The sequence below is a fragment of the Oncorhynchus clarkii genome, chromosome 24 (genome assembly GCF_045791955.1).
Source record: "Oncorhynchus clarkii lewisi isolate Uvic-CL-2024 chromosome 24, UVic_Ocla_1.0, whole genome shotgun sequence".
Classification (NCBI taxonomy): Eukaryota; Metazoa; Chordata; class Actinopteri; order Salmoniformes; family Salmonidae; genus Oncorhynchus; species Oncorhynchus clarkii.
Genome location: NC_092170.1, coordinates 21,488,930 through 21,503,985, shown reverse-complemented (window position 1 = coordinate 21,503,985; position 15,056 = coordinate 21,488,930).

Sequence of the window (15,056 nt, the reverse complement as noted above, 5' to 3'; positions counted from 1 at the left end):
TCATACACAGAGTAGATGTCCTAACCGACTTGCCAAAACTATAGCTTGTTAACAAGAAATTTGTGGAGTGTTTGAAAAATGAGTTTTAATGACTCCAACCTAAGTGTATATAAACTTCAACTGTATATCCTGCATTAAACCTTGAGTTGTACTCAAATTCACTACAGTATTCATATCTGAACTCTAACTAGTTTGGGTGATTGGGTATTGGCATTGCTAACATCCTATCCTGAGCAGCTGTGCTCCCCTTCTCTAATATCGTCCACAGTCACTGAGCTAACACAGTCTCTAAAGGTTGTGTCTCACACTAGCAGCTCCACAAAGAGCAGGTCTATTCAGTCACCGTCTGCTAAGGGCTGAGGGTAGGAGAGGGTGTGAAAGCAGCCTGTCTTATGTGAGCCTCAGTGCTGTGAACACAATGATCTAAATGAAACCTCTATACCTGACAGAGATCCCACTGGGAACAGATATCAATTCAACGTCTATTCCACGTTGGTTTAACATAATTTAATTGAAATAATGTGGAAACAACGTTGAATAAACTAGTATGTGCCCAGTGGGATAACTCTCATCACAACATTTTGACACGATAATATCTAGCTGTACGTCTTCGTTCTGTGACTTGTGTGCATCACAATTGTGGGAGCTTTTTGTGTGGGGATAGGGAGTTTCATTATGATATTCTAACTCTGTCTTAATACCATGCTACTGGAGTTATAATTAAGCAATAAGCCCCGAGGGGGTGTGGTATATGGTCAATATACCACAGCCAAGGGCTGTTTTTAAGTACGAAGCAACACGGGTTGCCTGGATACAGCCCTTAGCTGTGGTATATTGGCAATATACCACAAACCCCCAAGGTGCCTTATTTCTATTATAAACTGGTTACCAACGTAATTAGAGGAGTAAAAATAATTGTTTTGTCAAACCCGTGGTATATGGTCTGATATACCACAGCTTTCATCCAATCAGAATTCAGGGCTCGAACCACCCAGTTTATAATTGGGTGTAACTGATTACATAAATGATGCTTTAACAAGAGAGCTGTTTTGTCTTTTGAATGTTGGCTTTTGAATGCAGAATTTTGTGGGGAAATCAGCTTCAGAAGAGGTGTTCGTTTTAGGCAGTGACAGATGGAATGGCAAAAAGAAAGTCAGGCAGATTAACATTCCATTCATAAATTGTGGGATTTGACGTTCATACCCTCCACCTGAGAAGGGAAATGAAGGCATATAAAGCACTACTGATACTGAGGTGATTCAACAGATGGCAGGGTTTTGTAATGTAATTCAGTTTAAAAATAACCACAGCAAAGCATATTGATTAGCTTCCTCCATCTATACATTACAGTTGAGTCAATGGCTGCAACAACAATGGTTCATGCTTTCAAGCTGCCATTTCAATGTGCCCATTAGAAAATACTTGTAACTTCATGTGCAAGAGTGTTATGTTAACTCTTGAACCAAAGGGATCTATTTTCGGATGAAAGAGACGCAAATGTAAAGAGCCATTTTGCATGTGCCATGATGACTTTCTTAAAGGATTTCCCAGGATTCTGGTCATTAGCATACAGAGCAGTGGAATGAATGTTCTATTCAGCTACTATGCTACTAGAGATATTGATACTCAAAGGACACATGCAGCCCTGTCATCACTACTTGAGATCGAGCATAAATAAATACAGTATTTCGTTAAATGATAACACCAAATTATATTTATATAGATATAGAGAGGAAACTGTCACAGTAAATACATTTTTAAGTGATTATGTATGAGCGTCTGGAAGCCTGGTTTAAACTTATTTAATGGAATTTCAAAGCCTTTAAAATGAGGATACTGTGAGGTCAGCCTTTCCTTTGAAAACGTCCCTAACAATTCATTTTGAGGTACCATTTCCACCAGGAGCTACAGTAGCCTATGCATGAACTATTCAGGAGGGAATATCCCTCATATGCAGGATGTCATAAAATAAATCACAAAAAAAAAAATACAGTACCAGTCAAAAGTTTGGACACACCTACTCATTCCAGGGTTTTCTTTATTTTTACTATTTTCTACATTGTAGAATAACAGTGAACACATCAAAACCATGAAATAGCAAATATGGAATCATGTAGTAACAAAATATATTTTATATTTGAGATTCTTCAAAGTAGCCACCCTTTGCCTTGATGACAGCTTTGCACACTCTTGGCATTCTCTCAACCAGCTTCATGAAGTAGTCACCTGGAAGGCATTTCAATTAACAGGTGTGCCTTGTTAAAAGTCTATTTTTGGAATTATAGCCTCGCTACTGTTTTTTTTAATTTCTTTACTTACCTATTGTTCACGTAATACCTTTTTTGCACTATTGGTTAGAGCCTGTAAATTAAGCATTTCACTATTAGGTCTTACACACCTGTTGTATTCAGCGCACATGACAAATAAACTTTGATTTGAGACACATCTCAACATCAACTGTTCAGAGGAGACTGTGTGAATCAGGCTGTCATTTTATTTTTAACTAGGCAAGTCAGTTAAGAACACATTCTTATACTCAATGACAGCCTAGGAACAGTGGGTTTAACTGTCTTGTTCAGGGGTAGAATGACACATTTTTACCTTGTTAGCTTGGGGATTTGATCTTGCAATCTTTCGGTTACTAGTCCAACGCTCTAACCACTAGGCTTCCTGCTACCGTCATGGTCAAACTACTAAAGGACACCAATAATAAGAAGGGACTTGCTTGGGCCAAGACACATGAGCAATGGACATTAGACCGGTGGAAATCTGTCCTTTGGTCTGTTGGTCCAAATTTTAGATTTTTGGTTCTAACCACCGTGTCTTTGTGAGATGCAGAGTAGGTGAACGGATGATCTCTGCATGTGTGGTTCCCAACGTGAAACATGGAGGAGGAGGTGTGATGGTGTGGGGGTGCTTTGCTGGTGACACTGTCAGTGATTTACTTAGAATTCAAGGCACACTTGCCTCAGCATTCTGCAGCGATACACCATCCCATCTGGTTTGCACCTAGTGGGACTATCATTTGTTTTTCAACAGGACAATGACCCAACACACCTCCAGGTTTTGTAAATGCTATTTGACCATGAAGGAGAGTGATGGAGTGCTGCATCAGATGACCTGGCCTCCACATACATTCTACCTCAGCCCAATTGAGATGGTTTGGGATGTGTTGGACCACAGAGTGAAGGAAAAGCAGCTACGCACCTCCAGGTTTTGTAAATGCTATTTGACCATGAAGGAGAGTGATGGAGTGCTGCATCAGATGACCTGGCCTCCACATACATTCTACCTCAGCCCAATTGAGATGGTTTGGGATGTGTTGGACCACAGCATATGTGTGAACTCCTTCAAGACTGTTGGAAAAGCATTCCAGGTGAAGCTGGCTGATAGAATGCCAAGATTGTTTAAAGCTGTCATCAAGGCAAAGGTTGTTTTTTTTACTATGTGATTCTATGTGTTATTTCATATTTTTGATGTTTTCACTATTATTCTACAATGTAGAAAATAGTACAAATAAAGATAAACCCTTGAATGAGTTGGTGTGTCCAAACTTTTGACTGGTACTCTATATATTCTCTTTCTTAGCCAAATACAAAAACAAAAGCCTTTTCACGTAGGATAAGACATATGAGCCTCTTAATAAATAAGAGAAGGTTCAGGGGACCCAGGTCACAGAATTACTGAGCTATGAAAGGGTCTCACATATTCACCTGAATTAAATACTGTATGGAGATTGGCTGGAAGGGAAATGGAAGTTCTCTTTGGAATTAAAGGGTCGTTCCTGACGGCTCCTTTATGCCATATCACCAGGCTCAGGGGCATTATAAATTCATTGAACGGGGTCAAAGTTATCAAATGGAACCGTAATATTGCCATGATCAAATGGGCCTAAACCTCTGAGATCTGCTATACTGTAGCTGTCATCTATTCATTTCAATACATCTTTGCAGGGCACACTGCTCTCTAGTGTTATACTGTAGCTGTCCATCAAGCGTCACAGTGCACACAAGATTGATTCCTGAATATATACAAAAAGGTATTGTAAATACCTGTCCTGTACACCATATAAAATCGTTCTATTAAGTATTCAAGAGACCCTACCATTACTCAGGGGCCACAAACCACTCTGTCTCTCTGACAGATGTACTGCACCTCAGCTGTATATCTGAGTGTTGCCTTGGTTCCCTGTCTACTCCTTTCTCTAGCCTGTGTAAGGCCTCACTCCTTCACTAGACTCCCAGTCAACCCTGCTTACACGAAGGATATATGCAAAGGTGAGGACTTTTGTCATTTAAAATTAAATTTAATCAGTAATTCAATGAGTCAGGTTTTCATATGTAGTTAAATTGCATTGTCTCTCACCTGGATCCAGTGTCACATATTTGAATGAATGAAAGAATTTGTCCTTATGATTGAACTCAGTCTACCAGCTCTAATATATATTCAACAATTTTGACTTTAATAAGATATTACATTTTTCAGCATGCATAAATACATTCTACAGCTGGGAAGATTATCATTCTGAGGGTTGCTGCAGTAGGGTAGTGTTGAGGCGCGTATGTCTGGACACAGGAAGAATTCTATAGTAAAAAATGTAAACCAGAGTCCTATAGAGTATCATGAGGATGTTTTACTGTCTTATCTTCACATCACCTTGTCGTGTCAACCTTGCCAAAATAGCAGATTCATTCCAGTGATTGTATTTCAAACTCAGGAAATGGAATCCAGGTGATAAATGGGAGATCTATATACTGTTAGGTCAAGAAAGCTGGACTGTGCAGAGGGTTCATTGATCCACGGGCCGTTCATCTGGAATATATCTCAGATGGAACAAAGACAACGACCATGACAGGCCACTCAGTCACCTGACAGATATAGGGCAGGCCAGGGAGGAGAAAAGCAACAATGCTATTAGATCCTTCAACAACAACAAAAACATTTTTTATTTTTGTTTAAAGACACCACTCTTAAATTCCCTCTGTAAAGAATCTATACTGTATCTAAAATATATGTATGTTAAGGATTCTTTTCATCAAAATTTGGCAATGGCTGACAAAACAGAGACATAATAAATCCCCCAGCAGAACACAGGGACATACCTGTGAGGGAAATTAATTTCCCTCTATGAGGAACTTGAGGACACTGTGACTGATTTTCTGATCTGTAATAAATGATCTCTCCCTGGCTGTCCTATTTTACAGCCTGTTGTAAGGAAAATTGTGTGTTTCTATAACATGGCAAATATGTTTTATGTCAGACATAATGCAGTTCTCTATGTTGTCCACAGCCGTGCTGTTTCTTACTAATGTGGAGAAAATAGAAGGAATAGAGCCTCCTGAAGTCTTTTATAATGCAGACTTGATGAAACTCCTGCAAGAAGAATAAACAAATCGTGTGCAGGCCATGGCCTCCAATGAATCATCTCCTGTGCTCAAGCGTCATTGCCACTGTGCCTTCATTGACACAAGAGAAATGAAAGCACACAAAACACTGGAGAATAGGCCTAGCCTTGATAAGTTCTCTACATAAATAATTAATGAAACAGAAACTTTTAATTAAACTAAATTATATAACATCTGGACTTGTCGTACTAATTTGTGTTTGCTGTGACTAAATGTGACTGAACAGCTGAGATACTGAAATGGAGTCCCACAACCTACTGTAGATCTCAAGGACAGTCATTATCTCCTCGATGCAATCAGCGGGATATTATTTTTTCCACTAAGACATTTAAATCTGAATGCGGGGCATGAAATGTTAATAGGAATGGGCCCAGGCCCCCAGTATTCTCTGAGAAAAACAAACTGTTCATAGTTATATTTACTTCATCAATTCAATCTGTGAACTCCATCCAGGACGTAAAAACTTCAGATTCCCAAGGAGACGCCAGAAAGGCCCTGATCCATAAGGGAGAATATTGCCTAGCAACACATATTAGCAACAGCTCTAAAGTGGGCTAGAGCAGTATGATCACCTCAGCATGTGACCGTTCTACAAGATGGGGCAATGAGTTCATGGCTATATCTGTCATTTCAAAAAGCCAGTATGGGCCTAGATATCAAATAAGATCAGGACACACATTTATTCCAAAGTCAATTTGAGATCATATATGGACGCAATTATCCTGGCTGAAGCCCATGGAAGCCCTTCACTAATATGAATGACATACAGTTGAAGTCGGAAGTTTACATACACTTAGGTTGGATTAAAACTTGTTTTTTGGGCCTTCCGGGTGGCGCAGTGGTTAAGGGCGCTGTACTGCAGCGCCAGCTGTGCCACCAGAGACCCTGGGTTCGCGCTCAGGCTCTGTCGTAACCGGCCGTGACCGGGAGGTCCGTGGGGCGACGCACAATTGGTCTAGCATCGTCCGGGTTAGGGAGGGCTTGGCCGGTAGGGATATCCTTGTCTCATCAGGCACCAGCGATTCCTGTGGCGGGCCAGGCGCAGTGCGCGCTAACCAAGGTTGCCAGGTGCACGGTGTTTCCTCCGACACATTGTTGTGGCTGGCTTCCGGGATGGATGCACACTGTGTTAAGAAGCAGTGCGGCTTGGTTGGGTTGTGTATCGGAGGACGCATGACTTTCAACCTTCGTCTCTTCCGAGCCCGTATGGGAGTTGTAGCGATGAGACAAAATAGTAGCTACTAAAACAATTGGATACCATGAAATTGGGGAGAAAAAGGGGTAAAATTCCCCCCCAAAAATGTGTTTTTCAACCACTCCACAAATGTCTTGTTAACAAACTATAGTTCTGGCAAGTCGGTTAGGGCATCTACTTTACCTTCAAACTCAGTGCCTCTTTGCTTGACATCGTGGGAAAATCAAAAGAAATCAGCCAAGACCTCAGAAAAAAAATTGTAGACCTCCACAAGTCTGGTTCATCCTTGGGAGCAAATTCCAAACACCTGAAGGTACCACACTCATCTGTACAAACAATAGTACGCAAGTATAAACACCATGGGACAACGCAGCCGTCATACCGCACAAGATGGACACTCGTTCTGTCTCCTGATATCGGGGAATTTGTGCCATTCTGATTTTTTTTTACTTTGGTGCGAAAAGTGCAAATCAATCCCAGAACAACAGGACCTTGTGAAGATGCTGGACGAAACAGGTACAAAATGATCTATAGCCACAGTAAAATGAGTCCTATATCGACATAACCTGAAAGGCCGTTCAGCAAGGAAGAAGCCACTGCTCCAAAACCGCCATTAAAAAAGCCAGACTACGGTTTGCAACTGCACATGGGGACAAATATCGTACTTTTTGGAGAAATGTCCTCTGGTCTGATGAAACAAAATTAAAACTGTTTGGCGATAATGATCATCGTTATGTTTGGAGGAAAAAGGGAGAGGCTTGCAAGCCGAAGAGCACCATTCCAAACGTGAAGCACAGGGGTGGCAGTATCATGTTGTGGGGGTGCTTTGCTGCCAGAGGGACTGGTGCACTTCACAAAATAGATGGCATCATGAGGGGGGAAATTATATGGATATATTGAAGCAACATCTCAAGACATCAGTCAGGAAGTGAAAGCTTGGTCGCAAATGGGTCTTCCAAATGGACAATGACCCCAAACATACTTCCAAAGTTGTGGCAAAAGAGCTTAAGGACAACAAAGTCAAGGTATTGGAGTGGCCATCACAAAGCCCTGGCCTCAATACTATAGAAAAATGTGGGAAGAACTGAAAAAGTGTGTGCGAGCAAGGAGGCCTACAAGCCTGATTCAGTTACACCAGCTCTGTCAGGAGGAATGAGCCAAAATTTACCCAACTTATTGTGGGAAGCTTGTGGAAGGCTACCTGAAACGTTTGACCCAAGTTAAACAATTTAAAGGCAATGCTACCAAATACTAATTGTATGTAAACTTCTGACCCACTGGGAATGTGATGAAAGAAAAAAAAAGCTGAAATAAATCATTCTCTCTACTATTATTCTGACATTTCACATTCTTCAAATGAAGTTGTGATCCTAACTGACCTAAGACAGGGAATTTTTTACTAGGATTAAATGTCAGGAATTGTGAAAAACTGAGTTTAAATGTATTTGGCTAAGGTGTATGTAAACTTCAGACTTCAACTGTACATTACAGATATTTTGAAAGTAATGCTTTTGAAATGAGAGGGCATTCTCGATTCTGATTGATACAGAGTTTTGTTCCTCCATTTGACTTTGCCCCTAATTTTCCAAACCTATGTAAATAGCCGCCACCATAGAGATGTTCTGTTTAATTCTGTGGCCAACAGTATAAAGGACATGTGGAGCTTACCTACCTTTGAACAGCCCTATTGATGGAAGCATGATAGGGATCAGCATTACCTACCTATGAACAGTCCTATTGATGGAAGCATGATAGGGATCAGCATTACCTACCTATGAACAGCCCTATTGATGGAAGCATGATAGGGATCAGCATTACCTACCTATGAACAGCCCTATTGATGGAAGCATGATAGGGATCAGCATTACAAATGCATAAGACCTGTAAACCATGGCAACCATACGTGCTACTTCAAGCTGCTAAATTGGGTTCAACAAGGAATGTTAAAAATGTGCATAACGTCATCCTTGACAACTAAATACAGTACTGTTGGTGTACACATGGTGTGAAAATCTACAATCCAACCAAGAGAAGAGCACTTTAATCATAAATCATTAAAGGCAGTGTGTAGCAGAATCACCGCATGGCCTTAAGCTCTACTCCAGTAGGATTTTATTGAGATAATCATTTGGATGCTTGGTGAGGAGAAATTAGATTGTGCCTTGAACTAAACATTTGATCACATGGGCAGCACTGTTGTACTGTGTTTAACTAGATGTGTCGATACAGATGCCAGCTGCTGCAGAGAGAGACTTTCACACAGTGACAGTGAAGCAGGGAATGAGACATTATGAGGCAGCTCCTACCACTACACAGAGAAAGAAAAAAATGGATCTAACACTGCTAGCACTGACTTTGCTGATAACTACTTTATTGAGTAAAAATGTATTTGCTATGACTGTGATATGTTTTAGTCTCACCTAGCTATCTTAAGATGAATGCACTAACTTGTAAGTCGTTCTGGATAAGAGCGTCCCTGGTTCTTAATGGCGCCGAAGGAGATGGCCGCCGTTTTACGATCCCGTAACCAATGGTGCTATTGTGTATGTTTTTTTGCGTTATTTGTAACTTATTTTGCACATAATGTTTCTACCACCATGTCTTATGACCGAAAATAGCTTATTGATATCAGGGCAGCGATTACTCACCCCGTACTGGAGGAATTCGTCTTCATTGAGTCGGACGGGAAGGATTTATTCCAGACTCCCGACAATGCTCTCATCCCCGTGATTCACAGGATGGAAAAGATGGAGATATCGTGGACGACGGTCCGGGTGCCTTGTAAGGATCCGTCGACCGAGAGGGTAATCTACCTATAACATCGGTCCCATTCGCCAATGTAAAATCAATCGATAATAAAATAGACGAACTGCGAGCACATCTATCCTACCAACAGGACAATAAAAACTGTAATATCTTATGTTTCACGGAGTCGTGGCTGAACGACAACATGATTAACATACAGCTGCCGGGTTTTCAGCTTTTTCGGCAGCGGCCTCTGGTAAGACAAGGGGCGGTGGACTATGTAAAGTGCCTTGCGAAAGTATTCGGCCCCCTTGAACTTTGCGACCTTTTGCCACATTTCAGGCTTCAAACATAAAGATATAAAACTGTATTTTTTTGTGAAGAATCAACAACAAGTGGGACACAATCATGAAGTGGAACGACATTTATTGGATATTTCAAACTTTTTTAACAAATCAAAAACTGAAAAATTGGGCGTGCAAAATTATTCAGCCCCTTTACTTTCAGTGCAGCAAACTATCTCCAGAAGTTCAGTGAGGATCTCTGAATGATCCAATGTTGACCTAAATGACTAATGATGATAAATACAATCCACCTGTGTGTAATCAAGTCTCCGTATAAATGCACCTGCACTGTGATAGTCTCAGAGGTCCGTTAAAAGCGCAGAGAGCATCATGAAGAACAAGGAACACACCAGGCAGGTCCTACCAGACAAGCTACATTACTTCTTTGCTCGCTTCGAGGCAAGTAACGCTGAAACATGCATGAGAGCACCAGCTGTTCCGGACGACTGTGTGATCCCGCTCTCCGTAGCCGATGTGAGTAAGACCTTTAAACAGGTAAACATTCACAAGGCCGCAGGGCCAGGCTGATTACCAACTGGCAAGTGTCTTCACTGATATTTTCAACCTGTCCCTGACTGTGTCTACAATACCAACATGTTTCAAGCAGACCACCATAGTCCCTGTGCCCAAGAAGACTAAGGTAACCTGCCTAAATGACTACAGACCCATAGCACTCACGTCTGTAGCCATGAAGTGCTTTGAAAGGCTGGTCATGGCTCACATCAACACCATTATCCCAGAAACCCTAGACCCACTCCAATTTGCATACCACCCCAACAGATCCACAGATGATGCAATCTTTATTGCATTCAACACTGCCCCTTCCCACCTGGAGAAAAGGAACACCTGTATGAAAATACTATTCATTGACTACAGCTCAGCATTCAACACCATAGTGCCCTCAAAGCTCATCACTAAGCTATGGACCCTGGGACTAAACAGCTCCCTCTGCAACTGGATCCTGGACATCCTGACAGGCCGCCCCCAGGTGGTGAGGGTAGAGAACAACATATCCGCCACGCTGATCCTCAACACGGGGGCCCCTCAGGGGTGCGTGCTCAGTCCCCTCCTGTACACCCTGTTCACACATGACTGCATGGTCAGGCACGACTCCAACACCATCATCAAGTTTGCCAGAGTCACAACAGCGATAGGCATGATCACCGACAACGATGAGACCGTGTGGTGCCAGGACAACAACCTCTCCCTCAACGTGATCAAGACAAAGGAGATGATTGTGGACTACAGGAAAAGGAGGACAAAGCACACCCCCAGTCTCATTGACGGGGCTGTAGTGGAACAGGTTGAGAGCTTCAAGTTCCTTGGTGTCCACATCCCCAACAAACGATCATGGTCCAAACACATTAAGACAGTTGTGAAGAGGGCACGACAAAGCCTTTTCCCAATCAGGAGACTGAAATTTGGCGTGGGTCCTCAGATCCTCAAAAGGTTATACAGCTGCACCATCGAGAGCATCCTGACTGGTTGCATCACTGCCTGGTTTGGCAACTGCTCGGCCTCCGACCGCAAGGCACTACAGAGGGTAGTGCGTACAGCCCAGTACATCACTGGAGCCAAGCTTCCTGCCATCCAGTACCTCTATATCAGGCGGTGTCAGAGGAAGGCCCTAAAAATTGCCAAAGACTCCAGCCACCCTAGTCATAGACTGTTCTCTATGCTACCGCATGGCAAGTGGTACCGGAGCACCAATTCTAGGTCCAATAGGCTTCTAAACAGCTTCTACCTCCAAGCCATAAGACTCCTGAATAGCTAATGAAATGGCTACCCAGACCCCTCTTTTGCTGCTACTCTCTGTTTACAATCTATGCATAGTCACTTTAACTCTACCTACGTGTACATATTACCTCAATTACCTCGACTAACCGGTGCCCCTGCACATTGACTCTGTTTTTTTACTGCTGCTTTTTAATTATTTGTTACTTTAATTTTCTATTTTCTACTGATATATTTTTTCCTTAACACTTTTTTTTCCTTAACTTCTTAAAGCATTGTTGGTTAAGGGCTTGTGAGTAAGCATTTCACTAAGGTCCTGTTGTATTCGGCGCATGTGACAAATAAAATTTGATTTGATGAGATTAAAAATATATGAACTGATGGAACAATGGGGAGGAGTACTTGCATCTTATCAGGGATTCTTTGACTTTTCATATTTTAGACACACAGATTCTCCTTCTTGACACACACACACACACACACACACACACACACACACACACACACACACACACACACACACACACACACACACACACACACACACACAGAGAGATAGATAAGCAGGGGGAAATTAATGGGGGAAATAGATAAGCAGGAGGAAATTTCTCCCACTTTCTCTCTCCCTCTTTCTAGCTCTCTCTCCCATCTGACTCTCCCTGTCACATCTCTCTTTCTCTCTATGATTTGGAGTTGAAGTGCTTGTTTCAAGCCAAGCAAGGAGGCAGAATAGCACATGTAAATAATATACAAATTATTCTCATTCAAATGTTCCATTATAGCTGCATGAGACACTCTTGGCACGGTAATGATAAGCAGATTGTTTAGCTATTTATTGCTGCCTGCCGTTCCTGAGCCGGCCGGCTCAGCAAAGGCTCCGGTCATGGGAATTGAGGAAGGCCCTGTAGGTTGTCTGCGATCTATCTCTCTATCTATCTCTCTCTCTCTCTCTCTCTCTCTCTCTCTCTGTCTTACTCTCTCTGAATTTGGAGCATTCAGCTGTATTTCTGTTAGTGAGGCATTGTTAGTCCATCCATCACCACCACTACCACCATCACCACCATAGATAACTGACATGATGACATCACAGTCTCCATCAGCTCCTCAGCTCTGACTGACAATCTCTTGAACAGTCATTCTTATTGACAAGTAGGATTGTACAATGCTGATGAGACCAACTTTTGATTTAGGATGTGTATCAGCATATTACTTCATTGTGAAATTGGTTTACTAACATCCCTGAGCAAATGATGATTAGCACTGAGGTGGCTATTATAATCAGTGTAACTGGGATCACAGTATCAGCTATTACATTGAACAAATATGACCTCCTCTATGCTGCTAGTGTAGGTGAATTCACCTACAGTTCTGTATCACCCAATTCAGGCCGGCTGGTGTGTCATCATATCTGTGTGTCCTCTGGGATCTACACACTAATCTGATGAGTCACAGTCACATCTGTGTTGGTCTGTAATTACATTTAGAGATAACCTTGGTGCGCTACACCCACATCTTCCTTTTTCAAGTTAATTTGGTGTTAGTGGGAGAAAGAGGGAGAAGAGGAGATGCTGAGAGGGGGAAAGAAGGATGTGTGGCGAGAGGGAAAGAGAGAGGAAAAAGTGACAAAGTAAGAGGGGGATCAAAATCATTGAGTTCCTAAGGTTCACTGGTTTAGGTGATTATTATAGACCTACATTACTCCTCCATGCAGTCTCCATCACTCCCCTCCGGCCTCTAGATATCCCTTCCTATCGAATGTGTCCCATTAGAGTGTTGGCCCTCAGAGGGAGAACAGGCCAGTGTGCTGGGAATCACCCATTCAACTAAAGTGGTGACAGCTGGTAGCGTCTTGCAGAGACTCTGTTAGCATCCTAAATGGCACCCTATTCCCTAAATAGTGCACTACCTTTAACCACTACTTTTGACCCAGGGCTTGAACCATAATACAAAATACATGTTAAAGAAGAGTCCAGACACTTTTTCACAATACTTTTTTTCACAATACTTTTCCGTGTATAAGCATGCGTGTGCTTTCTTGTTTCACCTCATTTGGAACAAAAAGCGCGCGAATGCTTGCACACGGAAGAGTATTGCTCAAGTCCCACAAAATTGTATATTACGTTGCAGATTTTTTTTCTAAATGTATTTCACCTTTATTTAACCAGGTAGGACAGTTGAGAACAAGTTTTCATTTACAACTGCGACCTGGCCAAGATAAAGCAAAGCAGTGAGACACAAACACCAAATATAAATATATAAATATATAAATGTAAAATATAAATGTGTACAAGATCAAAAGAACAGCATCACTATACTGAGAGTGTTGCCGTTTTTAAAATTACGCATTTGGGTGTTTTTGTAGCCTTTGTTAAGTTTTATCTGTGCCCTGGCACTGCAGAGCGAGCCTGAGGAAGTCTATCACTGTTTCTCAAAGCCATGTGAAATCGCCCAAAACGGGTCTGGACTCTTCTATAACATACCATTTACATTTACAAAAAAAAAGAGATTTGATTTTAAAAAAAGCTACATTTTTCTTAAAGATCTTGGGGAGGTAGAGAGGACAGAGTAAGCTACATTTGAGAGATAGTTGACAAGGTTCTGTGGTAGACATTGGGGTTGTCTGAAAATGTGTGATTTCTTACATTATTCTGACACAAATATTATTTGTCACTTGTTATTTGTCAAAGAACAGGTGTAGACTTTACCGTGAAATGCTTACTTACGAACCCTTTCCAACAATGCAGACTTAAAAAGTTTTTACAAAATTGCTAAAAATGTAGAAGGAAATAACAGTAATTAGGCTATATACAAGGAGTACCGGTACCGAGTCAATGTGCAGGGGTACGAGGTAGTTGAGGTAAAATGTACATGTAGGTAAAAGTGACTAGGCAATCAGGATAGATAATAAACAGAGTAGCAGCAGCGTATGTGAAGAGGTTGAAGGATGTATGTTTGTGTTGGAGTAGACTCCAGTGAGTGTGTGGCTAGACTCCAGGGAGTGTGTGGGTAGACTCCAGGGAGTGTGTGGGTAGACTCCAGTGAGTGTGTGGGTAGACTCCAGGGAGTGTGTGGGTAGACTCCAGTGAGTGTGTGGCTAGACTCCAGTGAGTGTGTGGGTAGACTCCAGTGAGTGTGTGGCTAGACTCCAGTGAGTGTGTGGGTAGACTCCAGTGAGTGTGTGGGTAGACTCCAGTGAGTGTGTGGCTAGACTCCAGTGAGTGTGTGGGTAGACTCCAGTGAGTGTGTGGCTAGACTCCAGTGAGTGTGTGGGTAGACTCCAGTGAGTGTGTGGCTAGACTCCAGTGAGTGTGTGGGTAGACACCAGTGAGTGTGTGGGTAGACTCCAGTGAGTGTGTGGGTAGACACCAGTGAGTGTGTGGCTAGACTCCAGTGAGTGTGTGGGTAGACTCCAGTGAGTGTGTTGCTAGACTCCAGTGAGTGTGCATAGAGCCGGTGCAAGGGAGTCTGTGCAAATAATAAGGGGCTCTTAGGGGATAACTTGCTTAAATGTGTAGCACCCAAATACCGTACTGTAGGTGATGTACAGCTGCCATTTTAAGCATGTGTGCTTGCTACACATTGATAATTGCAGTGGTGAAATGTAATTTACCAGTTTAAACTGATTAAGCAACC